The sequence below is a fragment of the Eubalaena glacialis genome, chromosome 9 (genome assembly GCF_028564815.1).
Source record: "Eubalaena glacialis isolate mEubGla1 chromosome 9, mEubGla1.1.hap2.+ XY, whole genome shotgun sequence".
In the NCBI taxonomy this organism is placed as follows: Eukaryota; Metazoa; Chordata; class Mammalia; order Artiodactyla; family Balaenidae; genus Eubalaena; species Eubalaena glacialis.
Window position 1 is genome coordinate 30,120,030 of NC_083724.1, and position 19,018 is coordinate 30,139,047.

Genomic DNA, 19,018 nt, shown 5'->3' on the forward strand with positions numbered 1-19,018 from the left:
GTGGTTGATCTACTGCCTTTGTTACATATCAATATTTGCCTTTTTAGTGGGATTTTTCTCTTTTAGTATTTTCTTTTTGTTATAGCCTTTTCTTTTTCACTTAAAGAAGACCCTTTAACCATTTCTGTAATGCTGGTTTAGTGGTTATGAACTCTTATTTTTTGCTTGTCTGGGAAGCTCTTTATCTTTCCTTTAATTCTGACGGAGAAACTTGCTGGGTAGAGTATCCTAGGTTATAGTTTTATTTTTTACCCCCTTTCAGCACTTTAAATATATCATGTCACTCCCTTCTGCTCTCCAAATTTTCTGCAAAAAAATCAGCTCTTAGCCTTTTGGGGAGGTCCCTTGAATGTGACTCTTTGATTTTCTCTTGCTATCTTTAAAATTCTCTCTTTATTTTTAACTTTTGCCATTTGAATTGTGATATGTCTTGGTGTGAATCTGTTTGGGTTCATCTTGCTTGGGACTCTCTGTGCTTCCTGGACCTAGGTATTTATTGTCTTCTTCAGGTTTGGGAAGTTTTTAGCCACAATTTTATCAAATGCATTTTCAACCCTTTTCTCTCTCTTCTCTCTTTCTGGGACCCTATAACGTGAATGTTAGTACACTTGATGTTGTCTCAGAGGCCCCTTAAACTATGCTCATTATTTTTTTTCCTTTTTGCTGTTCTGATTGGGTGATTTCCACTATTCTATCTCCAGGTTGATTATACATTCTTCTGTATCACCTAATCTGTTAATTCCTTCCAGTGTACTTTTCATTTCAGTTATTGTATTATTCATCTCTGATTGGTTCTTTTTTATATTTTCTAGTTCTTTGTTAAAGTTCTCACTGCATTCCTCTATTCTTTTCCTGAGTTCAGTGAGCATTTTTATTACTATTGCTTTGAACTGTTTACCAGGTAAATTATTTACCTCCATTTCATTAGAGTTTTTTAATCTGCATTTCTATCTTATTTTTTTCATTTGAAGCATATTCCATTCAGTTATCATTTTGTGTGACCTTCTCTGTCTCTATGAAATTAGGCAAAACAGTTACCTATCCCAGTCTTGAAGGTGTGTCCTTGTGTGGGATTATCCTTATGCAGTCTACTTTGGTGGGAGAGCTGGATCTGAAGTGAGCACAGCCAGGCCACATCTTCTCCTGGGGTGAACTGACAGCGAATGTCTTTGTGGGAAATAGGGCTGGAGCAGAGGGTTTAGAACCAGAGCCAGGTGCAAGTCAAGGTTTCTCCTTGGTTCAGTGGTGGTCACAGCCCTATTGGGGGGGTGGGCAGAGCCAGGACTTGAGGGGCTGGAGCAGGAGCCTCTAGGTAATTGGGCTTCTCCCAGCATGACGGCAGTCTCCATCTTGGTTGGAGCTATGACGAGGGCTCAAGGGCTTGAAGACGCATTTCTGAGCTGGCTCCACTTTCTTCCAACTGTGTGCATGTGTCTTGTTAGAGGTTGGGTTGAGGCTCAAGTTTTTCGAGTGCAGTTGTCAGCTGGCTTTCCTTTTCCCCAGGTGCATGTGCATGCACATGTAGCAGCAATGGTGATCTTTGCCTTAGCAGGGAGCAGCACTGTAGCAGGAAGCAATGGAGCAGGAGTCTGGTGGTGGTTGGGGGATGCACTGGGGTGGTCCTGGCAGGCTGGCTGGAGTACTAGGCAATTTTCAACCTGCTGCTTCTGCACTGGGATCGAGATCAAACAAGTCTGTGCACATGCTCTTCAAGAGCAGTCTTGGTTTCTTACAAACTTCCAGTAAGCCCCGCTGGTTTTCAAACAAGTTAAGGGGGCTCATCTTTCTGGTGTCAGACCCCAGGGTCAGGGTGCTTAATATGGGGCTCAAACTCCTCACTCCCTATTGAGGATCCCTGAGTCTGTGTTATCCCCCTCTTCTTCTGAGTCACCCACTAGGGATGTGGGCCCTGACTAGACAGCTTCTCCTCCCCACCTACCAGATTCTGTGCAGTTCTTTCTTTATAGCCTTGGTTGTAGTAGAGCAGTTCTTCTAATCTTCAGGTCATTCTCAGCCAGAGTTGCTCTATATATAGTTTTAGTATTGATGTATTCATGGTGAGCTCAGGGTCTTCCTACTCTACCACTTTGATCCTGCCCCTCAAGTTGCACTAATTTAAATGTCACTAACAGTGTACAATTATGCCTGATCCCTACTTTTGAGAATAAGCATTTTTCATATCTTTGCTAATGAAAGGCAAAACATTAATTTTATTGCTAGAGCAATTTTTGTTTTTATTTCATTTTTGTGACTTGTCTTTGTGTGTGTGTGTGTATATATATATATACATATATATTTATATATAAAGCTTTATTATTGTTTCATTTACTATACTTAGGCAATATGGACGCTCCAACCAAATAGACCTGGGCTTGAATTCCTACTGTGCCATTTACCATTATGCTGGGAATTAAACATAGTTTCTGTCTCACAAAGTTGTTGTGGGAATTAAATATAATATTCTGTATTGAGTGCTTAAACGAATAAGAATAAGAACAGCTAACAATGAATAGCACTTAAAACGTGCAGGCACCTTGCTAAGTGCTTTATAATATTACCTATTTAATTCTTAAAACAACTCTAGGAACTAGGTAAGGTAGATGTAGTTTACAAAGGTTTAGTAACTTGCCCAAAATGACAATGTAAAGAAATAGCAGAAGGGCTTCCCTGGTGGCGCAGTGGTTGAGAGTCTGCCTGCCAATGCAGGGGACACAGGTTCGAGCCCTGGTCTGGGAAGATCCCACATGCCACAGAGCAACTGGGCCCGTGAGCCACAGCTACTGAGCCTGCGCGTCTGGAGCCTGTGCTCCGCAACTAGAGAGGCCGCGATAGTGAGAGGCCCGCGCACCGCGATGAAGAGTGGCTCCCACTTGCCGCAACTAGAGAAAGCCGTCGCACAGAAATGAAGACCCAACACAGCTATAAATAAATTAATTAATTAATTAAAAATTAAAAAAAAAAAAAAGAAACAGCAGAGCCCAGAGCCTGCCCTTCTATTCTCTGTACTTAATTATCTCCCTTGCAAAGTGAAAGTGACTTAGACAAGAAACCACACAGAAACACTGGTTTCTTAGGGAAAAGTTTCAATTAATTACCTGAAGATTAACTCCCTCAGAGTGCTTGTTACAAATACACATTCCTGGGCACTACCCAAACCCCCTGAATCTGAATCTCCAGATGAGTCCTGATAACCTACCAGTTTAACAAATAGCAAGATGCTTCTTATTATCAGGTAACTTTGGGAAACACTTTATTAGGTCAAATACTTGTGGTCATTACTCTTCACGATGTCATTTGTTGATTTGTTATTGCCTAGACATTGAATGGGATTGTACTACAACATAATCACTCATGTCTAGACTGACTTTTCTTCTATATTTTATTGATTATAAACTGGTCAGTACTTCAGTCAGGCTGGTTCTATCTCTATTATATTGCATAAAAACTCTTAAATTTTTCTAAGCATGGATGACAGTCTAATATTTTATCTTGAAAATGAGATTTTAATCCTAGTTTTTATTTTATTGTTATAATTGAAATGGAGAATTTAAGAAATGTAGTATCAGATCAAAATCCTGAAGGAAGACTTCTTTTGTTTTCATTAATTCTTTCCTGTAGATTTCCATGAATTTTCTTTTTTTTTTTTAAATGAAGTTTGAGTAAAGTTCTTATTTAATTTTTTTAAAATTTATTTATTTTATTTATTTATTTTTGGCTGTGTTGGGTCTTCGTTTCTGTGCGAGGGCTTTCTCTAGTTGCGGCGAGCGGGGGCCACTCTTCATCGCGGTGCACGGGTCTCTCACTATCGCGGCCTCTCTAGTTGCGGAGCACAGGCTCCAGACGCGCAGGCTCAGTAGCTGTGGCTCACGGGCCCAGTTGCTCTGTGGCATGTGGGATCTTCCCAGACCAGGGCTCGAACCTGTGTCCCCTGCATTGGCAGGCAGATTCTCAACCACTGCGCCACCAGGGACCCAGTTCTTACTTAATTTTACTTCTTCTCTTTCTCTGTCAAAGTTGAAAGAATTTTAGATGTGAGCTTTCCTAATATTTCAGCTTTTGGTATATTCTTTTTCTTGTTATATCTATAGTCAGAACTTGCTTTCAACTTTCTGTTTATTTCAAGAATTATCTTGGACCATCTTTTAAAATATGGTTTCCTTATGCCGGTTTGCTAAAGGTTTTAAAACTATATTTCTAGTTGTTTTTTTTTTTGAGCAGATATATGGCCTAGATAATTTCTGCTTCATGGAATTTATGGAACCATTAAATTTACAATATTTTAATTATTTCAGTGGTGGTGATAAAAACGTTTACAAAGTATAGCAAATATTTCAACATGTTTATTAATCATAACATTTGAGTACTCTCTATCTGTATTTATGTTTGTGTTCACATGAGCTACTAAGAACTGAGAGAGGTACATAATTTTCTCCTATCTTTATTCTGCTTCTATCAACTTCTCCATGAATTATTAAGAGTTTTCCTCTATATATTCAAGTGCTGTATTACTCAGCACACACATTTTTATCCTCTTATCTTTTTGTAATGGATGGTAAACTTTATAAATATAAAATAATTATTTTCTTCCAGTTTAATGCTTTTTACTTCAAATTCTACATTGCCAAACTCTAACAATGTGAACACTGCTTTGTTTATTTGTATACCTATTTATGTAAAATTATTTTCTGAGGTCTTAGTCCAAGTTGTTATTTTTGTTTTGTTTTTAAAAAACATTTCTTTATAAACACGTGTTCCCAAAGTTGTATATATAACTTCAGTTTACATACGAAGGTCCAAAATTTAGTCAGATGGCTACATGAATCTGCAAGAGAGATTAGGCAATGATGTCTCTAACTAGGTGTTCATGTGCCCATCTAAAATGTTAGCAGGAGATGAGACTGGTGAGAATGGAGACTAGGCTACAGTAAACAAAATTGACAATTGCATTAATTATACAACAGATAATTACTCTGCCACAAATAATACTCTGTGCTTTCTAGATGATCTTGCCTTTCCTTTGTCGCCATATATCCTTTATTTTTTAAAACTTATTCTTGAAAAAATGTGAAATACATTCAGGTATGGTTTTTGTCTATAGAAAGGAAGTAAAGATTGTTTTTGGCCTATAACTCAGTTCTTCTAAGTGGCTAGAATCTGGAACTCAGATATACAACTGGAAATAATACTCCCAATTTAAATTCTAGGTTTTAACATATACCTGATCATCTCTTCTCTAATGAGGCCACATACTCTTTGGCTCCCAAGAACAAGTTTTTTGACTTTGAAGCAACTGAGTCCATGAAAACAATAATTCACAGCAACTACCGTTAAACAGTTCTGCTAGTAACTACTACTTATAAAACTACTACCATCCAGGATGCAACATCTCTGAGGAATTTGGAGAAGTGATGGTAAGATAAATTGTTTTCTGGTTGCCTCGAGTATCAGTGTTTCAGTTTTTCTGTCTCATTCTCTGAGACAGGAAGCAGATAGTGAAGGAAGCATGAAACAGAAAACATCATATGTCTTATGAAAATAATGACATTTTCATTTCTAATTCATACACTTGGACAAGTTATTTCATCTCTTTTAGTTTGAGGTTCCATGCGTGGATGACATAAGCTGTTACTCAAGCATAAACTCCAGTATTATTATTTGTGTGTTATTTGACGAGATGTTTTAACAGATCAGAAACACTAAAACAATTGAATCACAATGGATTGTTCTAAGTTAATAGGTAGGGAGTCTAATAAAGGGTGTAAATTATCATTAGTAGGAGAAGTAATTCATATAATGAAAACCATAGAAAGATTTAATGAGAACCTACTCTGTGTCAAGTGATGAATTTGGCACTTTGTAATATATGAGTGTGAGTAAGACAGAGTATCTGCTCTCAAAGTGTTAATAATGGGGAAGGGCATATACTAAAAGAAAATAGAATTTAATAGAAGGGTTCTGCAATGTCTTATGAGACAGTTTGAGATATATTCCTGAATTATTTCTCCACTCCAAAATCTCACTTATCTCACTTAGCATCTACTTGGTACAAGGCCTAACACATAGTAGGCTCTCAATAAGCATTTATCTTGACTCTGTAGATAATAAGACACAAATATTAGCACAAGGTATTCACTGACTTCATCCCTTTTCCTTCCTGCCAAGGAAAATGTTGTTCATTTTCCCAAATTCCAATTTCTAGAGGAAAGAAGGCTAAATCATCTGTGTAATTAAAAGAGAAAAGAGAAAGGAAGGGAGAAAGTGAGAGAATAGACATATGGTAGGGGATGGCAGAGGAAGGATGGGAAATGACATATTTCAGGGTTGAGAAAGAGATGCAACAGACTAGTTTAAGAGAATATGTAATTAGGAGCTGAAAGGAAATATATATACTGGGTGTCTTGAAATATGTATTTAGATCTCTTTCATATCCTTTGAGAGAAATAAGTAAAACATCAAAAAATTTTAAGAAATACTCTTTAGAAAATGAGCTTTTAGAATACTGCAGTACTTCAGGATTGATCCCAAAAGATTTTTTAAGAATGTAAGAGATAACCATGAAACACCTGATTACACGAAGCAGTGGTTTTTTCTTGCGGTGGGACTCAGCAGAAAGTCTGTGAAAAGCGTTTGAGCAAGTTGGGCAGGACTTGTATATTCAGAGATGTAGACAAGAAGGCTCTTCAAGTACAGCGGCTACCTGGACTAGCACTAATTCTGAACACCTAGTAACCAGTCATTTCTATTAGAGATGTAAATGTATTTACACATTAGTTATCTTGCCTTGAGCAGTTGATTAGGTTTAATCAAGCCCTTTTTCTTTTCCTTTTCACTTCTAATTATATTTGTTATAATTAGACAAACAATCTCAATTGCTAGAGGCAATCTTTATTTCCAACAGACTGCAGACTTAAGTCAGACTACCAGACTAGAGTTAGTTAGCACAAAGTTGTTAAGTTTGTTTGTAGAGTAGTGTATTGATCAACTTAAAAAGCTGGTGAGTTCACTTACAGTTAAAGGGAGCAATTCCATTACCCAGTATATACATTTTATGGTGGTTTAACTGAACAAACACTTGCTAAAACAAGCATTTTATACAATTTTGTGGTTATCATAAACTTCAGAGTTGATATTTCCATTCCTGGGAGATTAAATCAAACATTGTAGAACTACTGACTATCGCACTGATTGTAAACATAATGGAAAGAACTGTAATTATGACAAACATGAACAGAAAATGTAACTTTAAAATTTCAAAAGTACATTACCCTAACTGGATAGTTTCTGCATTTTATATTCCTATGTCTATTATACTCCTACAATCACAGAATAATATATGGTCTCCAAAGTGTTCCTTTTTATCTGATTGAGATATTTAATAAATAGCCCAGAATTTAAAGTCACAAAATAGATTTGTTCTTCAACATTACTAAAATAATTGGTTGACTAAATAATTAGAAAGGAAGAAGAAGAAAAGAAAGAAAGAAAAAGAAAGGAAAGGAAAGGAAAGGAAAAGGAAGGAAGAAAGGAAGGAAAGAGAAAATGAAGAAAGACAGACAGATGGGCCCTGCTACTTGGTTCACAGTAATCCTACATATAAAATTAAGGTTATGCTTATAGTTATTTTATTTTTAACTAAGACTAAATAAAAAAATTTAGCCTTTAGCTTTTGCTAGATGTGCTCTATGTTTTACACAATGTGAACAAAATTATATTCTTTTGACTTTCTCATGTTATGAGAAAGTTTCTCACGTTTCTCATATGTCTCAAGCAGAGACATAATAAGGTCTTTATTAAATTCCATTGCACTTTACAGCTATGCCCTTTGTGTACATCACAGTTGAAAGCCAATTATTTTTAGCAGGAAACAAACAGAACCTCTTCAGCACTGTATGTTATTTGTTCACTGAATTTACTGAGAAAAAGATAAGACATGGACTATATGCTTCTTTTATCTGATGCACTCATTTACACTAAACATATAAATAAGTTTTTCTCAACTCTGTTTCTTTTTGTGAGCCTGTAACAAGGATCCCAGGCTCATAACAAGCAAACTGAAAATTGGCTGAAAATATAGCACTGACCTTTGCTGAAGTAACCAATGACTAGATCTTAAATATGCTTTACGGACACTAAAATGTGTGGCATTTTCCTTGTAAAATGTGCCCATTATAGGTGTAAAATGGTTTTGCCTGTGTATGGAGCATCTGTATCTGCTATTCAAATTAGGTCCTTCAGGTGAATTTAAAAAAATGAAATAAAACTCACTCTAACAATTGGATGTATGAATAACTGCATGGATGTAAAATGGCTTCAGGATGTCATTCTTTTTAGTGAATTTATTTAAACTGTGTAGAGGTGAGGAAGATGCAGAAACTTTCTGTTGTGGAAAGTGATAAGATAAATTGTTTTGCTATGTTATCTATGTTTGTTCAAGAACGTTTGGTAATAATGGAGTGGCATGATTTATTGGTATACAACAAAAGTTTTCTCTAGTGAACAGGTTGTGAGCAATTCATGTGAGATTTTTCTTTTTGAAGAAATTTAAATCAGGAACATCGACCATACTGACCAGAACTAAAAAAATATTACTGTAGTATGCTTACTAATGCACAATTAGAAACTGATTGATGGTTATAGCATTCTGTAGCTTCGCTTGAAGAGGAGAGTTTATGCATTGTCATTGCTCATTCTCATTCTATTGAAGACAATTAGTCATCTAGCAAAGACCACACCTTAGGGTTTGCGGCAGCCATGAGAATGTGCCTCTGAGATCTCTCACTGCAGAAGGTATAATTGACTCATGGTCCCAGCTGCTGTGCTTTGAAATTCATCTCCACATTCATGCCAAGACCATGCTTCCTATGTGCCTCTCCTAGTCAATGGTTGAGAATGGCAGGGAAACTCTAAGTCTTTCTAGGAGACACAGAACTACTGTGATGGGCAACTTTGACTCTAAAACACCTGGAAACCTGGTTGAATCTTCTTTACAACTGCACTGCAGTCTCAGACACTTCAGCCCAACTCTCCTTTTTTCTTTTTTCCTTCAGTCAGTCATACCTGCAGTGTTTTGCATTCTGATGGCCCTCTCAGGCTTCTCACGGCCCCTCTCCTTCTTCTCTCTTGGGAGTTCCCTCTCAAAAATTTTTTCATGTTTCATCTTGTCTTAGTGTCTGCTTCCTAGAAAACCTGACTAACTCAAGGCAAACATAATATTTTACATGCCCCAGGTTATCTTTGTTTAATAGAGGTTTCCCTGGGTCACACCAACTTGGTACCACTATAGCTAACAGAAATATAAGCAAAGCCATTATTCTCAGAGTTATTCTATCCACTGGTTCTTTCCTACTTCCTTCTGCCTTTGGTCAAGAAAAGGCCAAGAGGCAGTGCATTTGCTCAAAAACAGATCTCCTTTTCTAATGTAATTCCCAATGACAGCCATGAGTATGACCTGACTCTGATGCTATCGCGGCCTAGACTGACTGAGTCCTTCACTTCTGATTCTGAATCTAGCCATATTAAGGAAAATCAGAGAACAGTGATATTGTTTATTGCAACAATGGTGGAGGCTGAAAGAACAAAGGCACAGAAGGTTTCATTTTAGTAGGTCTGAAGACCTTATGGAGGAAGAATTGTATAGCAACCCCATTCCAAATAATTTATTAACTGGGCCATCAAGTAACAACCTGACTCTGTTATTCAGAATATTCTGGTATTCCGGTATTCAATAGATATATTGATGCTGGGTAGGAGATCTGAGTCACTCTTGAAATGGTTAGTAATGTTAGGATCCTTAAGTGCCTACTGTCAGATATTGAAAGATTCTCAAGATGTCAACATCTCCAAAGAAAACAGAGGGCACTATGAATTAGGGGGAATTTACTGATGTCTTTAGTATGTTTTTGCCATTTCTTGTCAAGTGATGAAAACTATCATAAGATAAGGTGGGCATGAAAATGTCTTCCTTAGAAAAAATACACACTTGATAAGATCTTGAAATGTTCTAGTGCTGGCCACTTATGGAACTGTGTTTCCACAAGGATTAAAATATTCTCATGTTTTTGCCAACCAGACTGATAGGGGAATTTATTCATTCATCAATGTATTTATTTATTAATCAATTCACTTGTAAGTCATTCAAAATATTTATCGATTAGTATGTACTAAATAAGGGACTATAATAGGTTAAGGGCTGTAGTAGACAACAAACTATGCCAGTCATTCTAGCAATCAAGACTCCTGAAGAGGAGTCCTAAAATGGTAACAAAATTAACAAAATCTGAAATGGCAGTGATGAATGCAATTTTTAAATTTCCTAGCCATTTTAGCAATCTATAAAATACATAATCAATAAATAATTGGATGTTATTTTGAATATATTTATTCAGTATATATGGTTCACTAATGGCAACAATCAGTTGTGGCAAAGGTACAGGCTTTTTAATACACTGATGGTGAATTTCTTTTTGGGATAAATAGAAAGCAATGCATCAAAAGTTAAAATGGTCAAAACTTGAATATCACTTATATTTCATAGTTCCATGTCTGGGAATCTATACTAAGGAAATGATATTAACTATAAAATGAAACTTCATGTTCTACAATGCAAATGTTTATTATTTTGAAAGACAGATTGGAAACATTCCAAATGAGTATTAATACAATAATTGTTATGCAACTTTAGTAAATGTGTAATTCTTCTGCCTTTGAAAAGAATGCTTATGGAGAATGTATAATGTTTAGATTAAGTAAAAAATAGTTTAAAATTAAAGTAACATATTTAAATTAACTAGAAAAAATAAAATCCAAATGCAAAATGTGTAACAGGATGAGCTTTAAATGTTTGAAAACACATGCTTAGAACAAGAGAAAAGAATTTAGAAACTTATGTTAACAATAACTGTTTCTGGGTGAAAAGTTATGCATGATTTCCTTCTCTTTAACATATTTTGTGCTTTCCAATGTTACATATGGACACTATTTTCATATCTAAGTGAAATAACTTAAAATACAGAAAAATTATTCTCCAGAAGAAGAAAATTACATTATGTTACCTTTGTTAAGAGCTACAGACTAAATTGACCTGGAAATTATGCCAACATAGATCAAAAATGGTATAGAGATGATTAAATTTGCTTCTCCATGTACTTATGTCTCAAAAAAAAATTTATCCATTTTTTCTTATTTGGGTAAATTACAAAGAAAAATTTATCAAATGTTTCCTAATTTAAGCAATATATGATAGATTTCTAAAACAATCAAATCTTTTAAACATTGAATTTGTTTACACACATGTAACATTTCAGGTTCATGGATCACTAGTGATACACATGAAAGATTTAATATGTCTCTTCCAATCTGCTATGCCATCCATCACTTTCATAGATCTAGGACCTCCAGCAATCTAGGCTGACTGCATTTTGATTCTGTCACTATTTTTCTCCAGTTAAGTTTACTAGTGTTGATCATGCCTGACTTTACTAAGATTCCTTTGGCTCCTTTAACCTAGGCTTTATTGACCTGGAATAGACAGCAGCCAGGTGACATCTTGGCTAACTATATTTTTAGACAATATCCTATGTTCTTGAGAAAGAAAAAATAAGGCATTACAGGCATAAGTTAAATTAATCTACCACAGGAAGAAAAATAAGGTAATATGAGTAATGCTTCAAATAATTAAATGTTTAGTTTAATATAAGCTCAGATTTAGGGGAAGTTGCCTTAGTATGTGATTATATTGGGCATAAAGGCAAACAGAAGGGAAGAATTTAGTAGACACAGAGAGAGAGGAGCTGAATATATTTATGAGTTGGTGAAATTGATGAAACAAAGTCATGGAAGAGATAAGAGGATACAGGAATCAGTGCACATGTAGAGAGATTGTCCTGGGACTAGAAAAGAGAAAGAATTGAAACAGAAGAGAAGGAATTAACAATACATTTAGATGCAGGCACATTTCTAAATGTGGTTGGGCAGCTGACTGAGTTCATAATTAGTTGCCTTTATTTTCCCTATGAAGAAGGAAGCCATTTAAGTAAAAAAGAAAACTAAGTAGATTGAAAGCTTGAAGCTGCTGATGACATTCTTATGACATCAAGGAGGTATTCCTTGATGACATTCTTATGAGAATGAAAATGGGTAAATAATGGAGCTGGTTAGGGAGAAGATAAGTGCTTTTTGAGCATACATTACTGATGTTTGAAAGGAATCAAGACACGATTTCTCTTTGATGTATGTCGGCACCTTGCATTCATGAAAGGCAATGAATTATTTCATTTAATTAAGCTAATGTTATTGTGCAATATATGATACTCTGCTAAACACTAAGAAGGAGAAAAAAATTACAAATAAGATTTGATCTCATATTTCAAGGACCTGCCTAAAAATACAAACGTTAGCCATATAGATAATTAAAATGAAAAGCAGAAGTGTTATGCATGCATGGCAGTTGTTAGGAGCATGGGCTTCACCATCAGAGTATCTGGATTGAATAAGAGCTCCATTAGTTTATAGCTGAACATACTTAGACAGTCCCGTTAACTTGTGTGCCCTTTGTTTTCTTCATCTCTAAAATCTGGCTAATAGACCACATAGCTGCAGCATATATGTGAATCACTTTGTAATTTCTAAAGCTCTATGAAAATATAGTTTTCTTTATTATTGTGTCTTATATGAATATTTTAAGTTGTAAAAGCCTTTAAAAAGAAAAGGAAGAGGGAAGGGGGAAAAGAGAAATAGAGGAAAGGAGGACAGGATGGGGGGGGGATGCTCTGGTTAGAGTTTAGAGATGCTTCACAGAGGAAGTGCACTTTGCCCCAGGCTTTGAAGAGTGTAGCTGCTGGTAGGCAGAATTAAGGTAACAAAGTTGTAGCAAGTAGAGGAAACCACCTCAGCAACATTTTAGAGAAGAAAAGGTATAAATCACAATGAGGAATATAGCAGGCCAGATTACCTGAAAGCAGGGAAGTAAAAAGGCATAGAATGTATTCGTGGCCATATCTTAAGGTCTTTGAATTCTACGTCAAAGAGTTGCCTCTTAAATTATGGTTAGAATAGAATCTAAAAATCAGATATTCTAATGAGGCTTGCATTTTCTGCCCCTACCTGTAGGTACAGCCTCATCTCATGTCACTTTCCCCTTGCTTATGATGCTCCAGCAACACTGTTTTTCTTTTGGTTTCCAAAACATGGCAAACTCTTTCATGCTTCTGGATTTTTGCCAATATAGTACTCTTTTTTTTCTAACCACTTTCATTTGGTAGATTCATGGCTCACTCTTATCATTCAGGTCTCAGTTTAAAGGTCTTGTTCTCTAGGACAGCGGTCCCCAACCTTTTTGGCACCAGGGACCGGTTTCGTGGAAGACAATTTTTCCACGGACAGGGGCGGGTGGGGGGGATGGTTGAGGCGGTAATGCGAGCGATGGGGAGCGATGGGGAGCGATGGGGAGCGGCAGATGAAGCTTCACTCGCTGCCTGCCGCTCACCTCCTGCTGTGCGGCCCGGTTCCTAACAGGACGTGGACCGCTACCAGTCCGTTGCCCGGGGTTTGGGGACCCCTCCTCTAGGAGGTATTCCTTGACTACCCTATATAAAGTAGAACACCTTCTAGTATTCTGCATCTTCACCATGTTTTCCTTTATAACACTAGCTAAAATTTTAAATCACTCTGTTTTTGTCTGTTTACTTCATTCTCCATCCCCTGTTCTCCCCTGTACACCTCAGAATATAATCCATGATGCCAGGGATTGTGTTTATTTTGCTCACTGTTAATTGTCTAGCCTATTACTTAATATATAGAGGTGCTTAATATATATTTATTGAATAAATACATTAATGGATTTTTCTTTAAGGAGACATTGAATAATTTTGAGCATGGAAGATATTTGGGTGTAAAAGATTGTGCCTTAGAAAAAGTAAACTAATACTAGATTACATAATGGATTATAAAATATGAGCCTGAACATAAATCAGTTAGTAGTTATTGAATTACTCATGCATTTATTAATGAAAATCTGATCCACTGAGCACTGCAGAAGTGAAGGGAAGAAGAGTGAGGCTGTCCAGAGGTTGTGAAGAAAGAAGAAATAGGGGTAGAAATAGGGGAGAAGAAGATTGGATTCAAAGATGAAAAAAGCAGGGGAATGTAATTTTTCTCTGTTTCATCTAGTATGGAGTATTCCAGCTCTGTTTAACCTTCTTCTAGCTGGGAGAAAGTGATACTGAGCCATTTCAAGAGTCCTTGATAGTTAACTTGATTTAAGCCAGTATATCATGAAGAACTCTATAGAGCTGAAACACTGAAGTACATTGTTAAGGTATTACTTTGGAGAAATTTATTACAAAGTTTCTATTTTTATCATTTGAGGGTAAGGTCATTCTGAATTTCTGTTGTAAGTTTCATATGTCAGTACTTTATAGCTCAACCATTTCAAATGACAAGCAAATCATTCTTCCCTAGTTGTCAACACGAAGAATCTTATGTTTTAACTTGTAACAAAATAAGAGATTTTTCGTTGAAACACATTCAAGTTGCTTTTTAAAAACCTTTGGGAAATTTCCAAACCATAACTGTAGGGTTTGACAAAATGATAAACACACAGAAGTCACATTTATTTTAACCAAGGATACTATTACAGCTAAGAATTATGTAAGCAAAACCTATTTCCTCAAGCATTCAAACATGAATGCACACAAGGGGCAAATATAATCTCAAGTAAGATTAATCAACATCAATACTGAAAAATAATAGTTTATGGAGTACATAACTCTCCTCTACCTAGCAACAAGTTAACCAACTAGTGATAGCTGACTGATAGTTCTAATGGTTTTGGTGGTACTAGTGATTTCTGTACTTTGTGGTTCTTGTGACTCCACAGGAAGGAGAACTAATATGTTATGTGATGTTTTCTTGTGTAACATTTGTTAATGTGATCTTTTGCAATATATATATATATATATTTTAAAAATAGAATCTACTCACTATCATTTAAACAAATTTAGGTTGATTAGCATGTTTGTATTATATTTTTCATCTTTCAAGTGTTTCAAATGCATCACTTCATTTTCTCTTCACAGAAATTCTGTGCACTATATGATAGCAATCAATCATTTCAAAGATGAAGAAATGGAGTTGTCCACAGTTATACAGCTTATACAGGCAGAGCAAGGATTAGAATCTAGCTTTGTAATCAGTGTGACTTTGTGCAAGTCATTTAATTTATTGAGCAGCATCATTTTTCTTATTGGCAGATGTATTTTTTTTAACATCTTTATTGGAGCGTAATTGCTTTACAATGGTGTGTAAGTTTCTGCTTCATAACAAAGTGAATCAACTATACATATACATATATCCCCATATCTCCTCCCTCTTGCGTCTCCCTCCCACCCTCCATATCCCTCTCCTCTAGGTGGTCACAAAGCATTGAGCTGATCTCCCTGTGCTATGCGGCTGGTTCTCACTAGCTATCTGTTTTACATTTGGTAGTATATATAAATCTATGCCACTCTCTCACTTTGTCCCAGCTTACCCTTCCCCCTAGATAATATTACCTGCTCTCACTCTCTGTAAAAATACTGAAATTGTAATGAGCAGGTATATATATCATTGTGTAGTCTCAAGCATTCTTGATATAACCCTTTTCCTTGTTTTTTTTATGAGAATGATAAATTTGGGGAAAGAAGTTATCACTGCACTGGTCTTCAAAATTACTGTAGTCCTCACTTATATTCAGGTTAAAGAAATAAAAGTGGGGGGAGAAGAAATCCATATGCTACTTTCACTATGTTTATATTATTTGAATTTTAAAATTGGAAAAGGAAATATAAATTAAGTGATTTTCACATTGAATAGGAGTTTGTGGATTTTTAATTTAAATCCACGTCCGTCCAACTCAGTCTATAACTATGGTACAGTGGATAAAAGTGTGAGCTCTGGATCCCAAGGCTGTGTGATTTTGAATCCTCCCTCCACTACTTACTCTTTATAGGATCACGGACAAGATACTTAACCCACCGTTATCTTAACTTGTTCATCTATAAAAAGGATATAACAATACTTCTGCACAAGCTCATAATGAGGATTAAATGCAGAGTGTTTAAAACAGAGCCTGGCACATACTGAGAAAACCATAAATATTACTGGTGGCAGCTTCTCTTCTCCTTCTTTTAAGTATTCACAGCTTCCTTTTATCATTTTGGGATTAAAAAAATATATACCTTTTTACTTTTCCAGATATACTTAACTGGTAGAAATTCAGATGTGTAATACATTATACAACATTTTTAAACTGTACAAACTACTTTTTTTTAAAGAATTAGCTGGATTTTAGAAATTAAAATATACCACAAATGTTCATTTGCAATAACAATAACTTATTTTTTCTTTCTGAGGTAATTTCTGGTGTCAGTGAAAATTTAAAATGACGGTATTACTGTTATCCATTTGTGCTATTTTTGTTGAGATATTACCATCTTAAAACAAATGAATGATGGGAAATTGTCAATAGATATTAATAAGAAATTATTGTAAGACAAAGCCATCCATCAGTAATGTTGACAGATCCAGAAATAGATTATAACTCAATTACTATGAAATTATTGGAAGAATGATTTCTTGATTGATTGATTCTTGGTAATATACAACTTCACACACAAAAAAACAACAGAACCCATTTAAAGAATTTTTTAGATGTAAGTGCAAGTATTATTGGTTCTTTTCTGCAATGTCTTATCATGATTCAAAATAATCCAAAATGTAGCAAATATTTTGCTTTCTAGCTTATCAAAACTGCAACATTTTTTGGCTTGTGAGTATATAAAAGTTTCAGCTTCATGATTGCATTATACTCTTCCATAATAGATGAACATTTTATTAGTCACTTTTTCTAGCAGACTTGCTATGTCCTTTTAAATGTTTTTTTCCATTCTGAAAGTTATTTATATTCATTCTTGAGAACTAAGGATCAAAACTGTGTGTACAATATTGAGTAAAACTTGGTGTAATATGTGAAGAGACTTTTATGGACAAATCTAATTTGGGGGTAAATTTATAAGCATAAAAATTATATATCTCTCTCTATATACTTATAATTTAGATAAATTATCCATATATATATGTAACAGTTTTATAATACAATTTACAGTCATTTCCTTCTTTAAAGAAAATGTTAACATTATAAAATTTTCTTTAAAAATTTGAAATATATACACATTTAACAAATTGTTTTAACCTTGTCTATCTACTAACTTGTAGATATGTGTAATCATAATGCACACAATATATTTTCTATATTTCTTTATTTTTCTCTCAATATAATGACACATTTTTAAATACCTGTGCATAGTCTTCATAGTAATAATTTTTAAAGTGAGCATTATTTCTCACCCAGTGTTTGATCATTAGAATCACTTGAGATGACTGTTAAACATGTAAATTCTTGGTAACTTCCCAAGAGATTCTTATTCAGAAAGTCTAATAAGGGACCAGGAGTCTGTATTTTTAACAAGTATCACATGTAACTCGTATTAGTGGGCTTTTATGAGAAACAATTATTCTGGTTGAAGAACATCTTTTAATTAGCCATGCATCATTGTTAGGTAAAAAAGTCACAATGATCAGCATTATAGGGAGATTATATTGTTTTATAATTATTTCCTTAGGATAAATATTTATAATTTAAATGATAGGACTTAAGGTTTATGATCATTTTAGGAATTTTAATATCTATTGCAAATTTATTTTCCATAACCTCATAGTTTAAACTGCTTTAAAATTATATTTAATTATTTAGTTTCCCTGAAGTCTTATACCATATTGAATATCATGTTTTGAAAAATTTATCAAAGTCAAATTATGCCTCTACAACTCCATTTCTTTGACTACTTGCAGTAGTTGGAAGAGTATCCATACACATCTTTCCTACATGTTCTCTCTGAAATTTTATTATTTTTAGTTTTAGTTTGTGGTAGTCACATTGCTATATACTTCATTGGTGTATTTTAGTTTTCATATAATTTAAAAAATATGTATAAAATGATTGAAACAGATAGGATGCTTTCAGTATCAGATAATAGATACAAATGAATCTTGCTTAAATTATAAAGAGATCATGTTTCTCCCTTAAGAGTCCAGAAGGTCAAAAGCTCCAGAAGTAAGAAAGGCACTAGATGTGTGAGGTCAGGTCTCTAGCTTGGCTTCTCTGTGATAATCCTGACTCCTCCCTCCCTAGCATATTGGCTCAAGCTGGGAGCAGTTCTAGGTGTCACATCCAGAGGCAGTAACTTCCAGAAGACAAGAGGCCAACACATTCAGTATGTATTTTTTGGGAGAGAACAAACCTTTGTCAGAAAATCACCAATAGACTTCCTCTATGTCATTTGCCAGAATCAGATCCCCTTACTTATTTAAAATGAGGCACTGGTGAAAGAAATAGGATTATCATGATGGGTGAATCTAAATAGTATCTTCCTCTAAAGACAGGGATGGAATTAGGCAATTTATGGGATTTAGGAAGTAAAAATAAGGAAGTAGGCAACAAATAATGCCTAATAATGCTTACTATTAATAACCATTCATAGGTAAATTACCTGTTATTTTTTTTTCTAGTTCCAAGTTTTGATATTATATTTTTGTGATTACTATGAAAGTGTGCCACTCAGATCTCGTAGAGAACCTGCCGTGAGAGCCTAGTTGACTAATAGCCCACTGCCACCCCTTTGGATCTACTATCACTTTCCTTCAGGCTATTCCAAGTCCATTACTGAGCCAGTGTGCTGGAGGTACTACTGCTGTATCCTTCCTGCCTAAGGCTGAAATTTTCCAGCAGGCAGCCTTTGCTCAGGGACACCAATGGCCTGGCTGAAACTTTTTCAGAACTTTATAAGAATATGAGACTCTTCCTATCCAATCCTTTCTTCCCTTTCTCCTTTCACAGGTATCTGACATGCACTGGGGTCTGAAGGCTCTTCCCCTCCCTCTTTATCCTTCACAGGATTCTTCCCCAATAAATTTATTACACTTC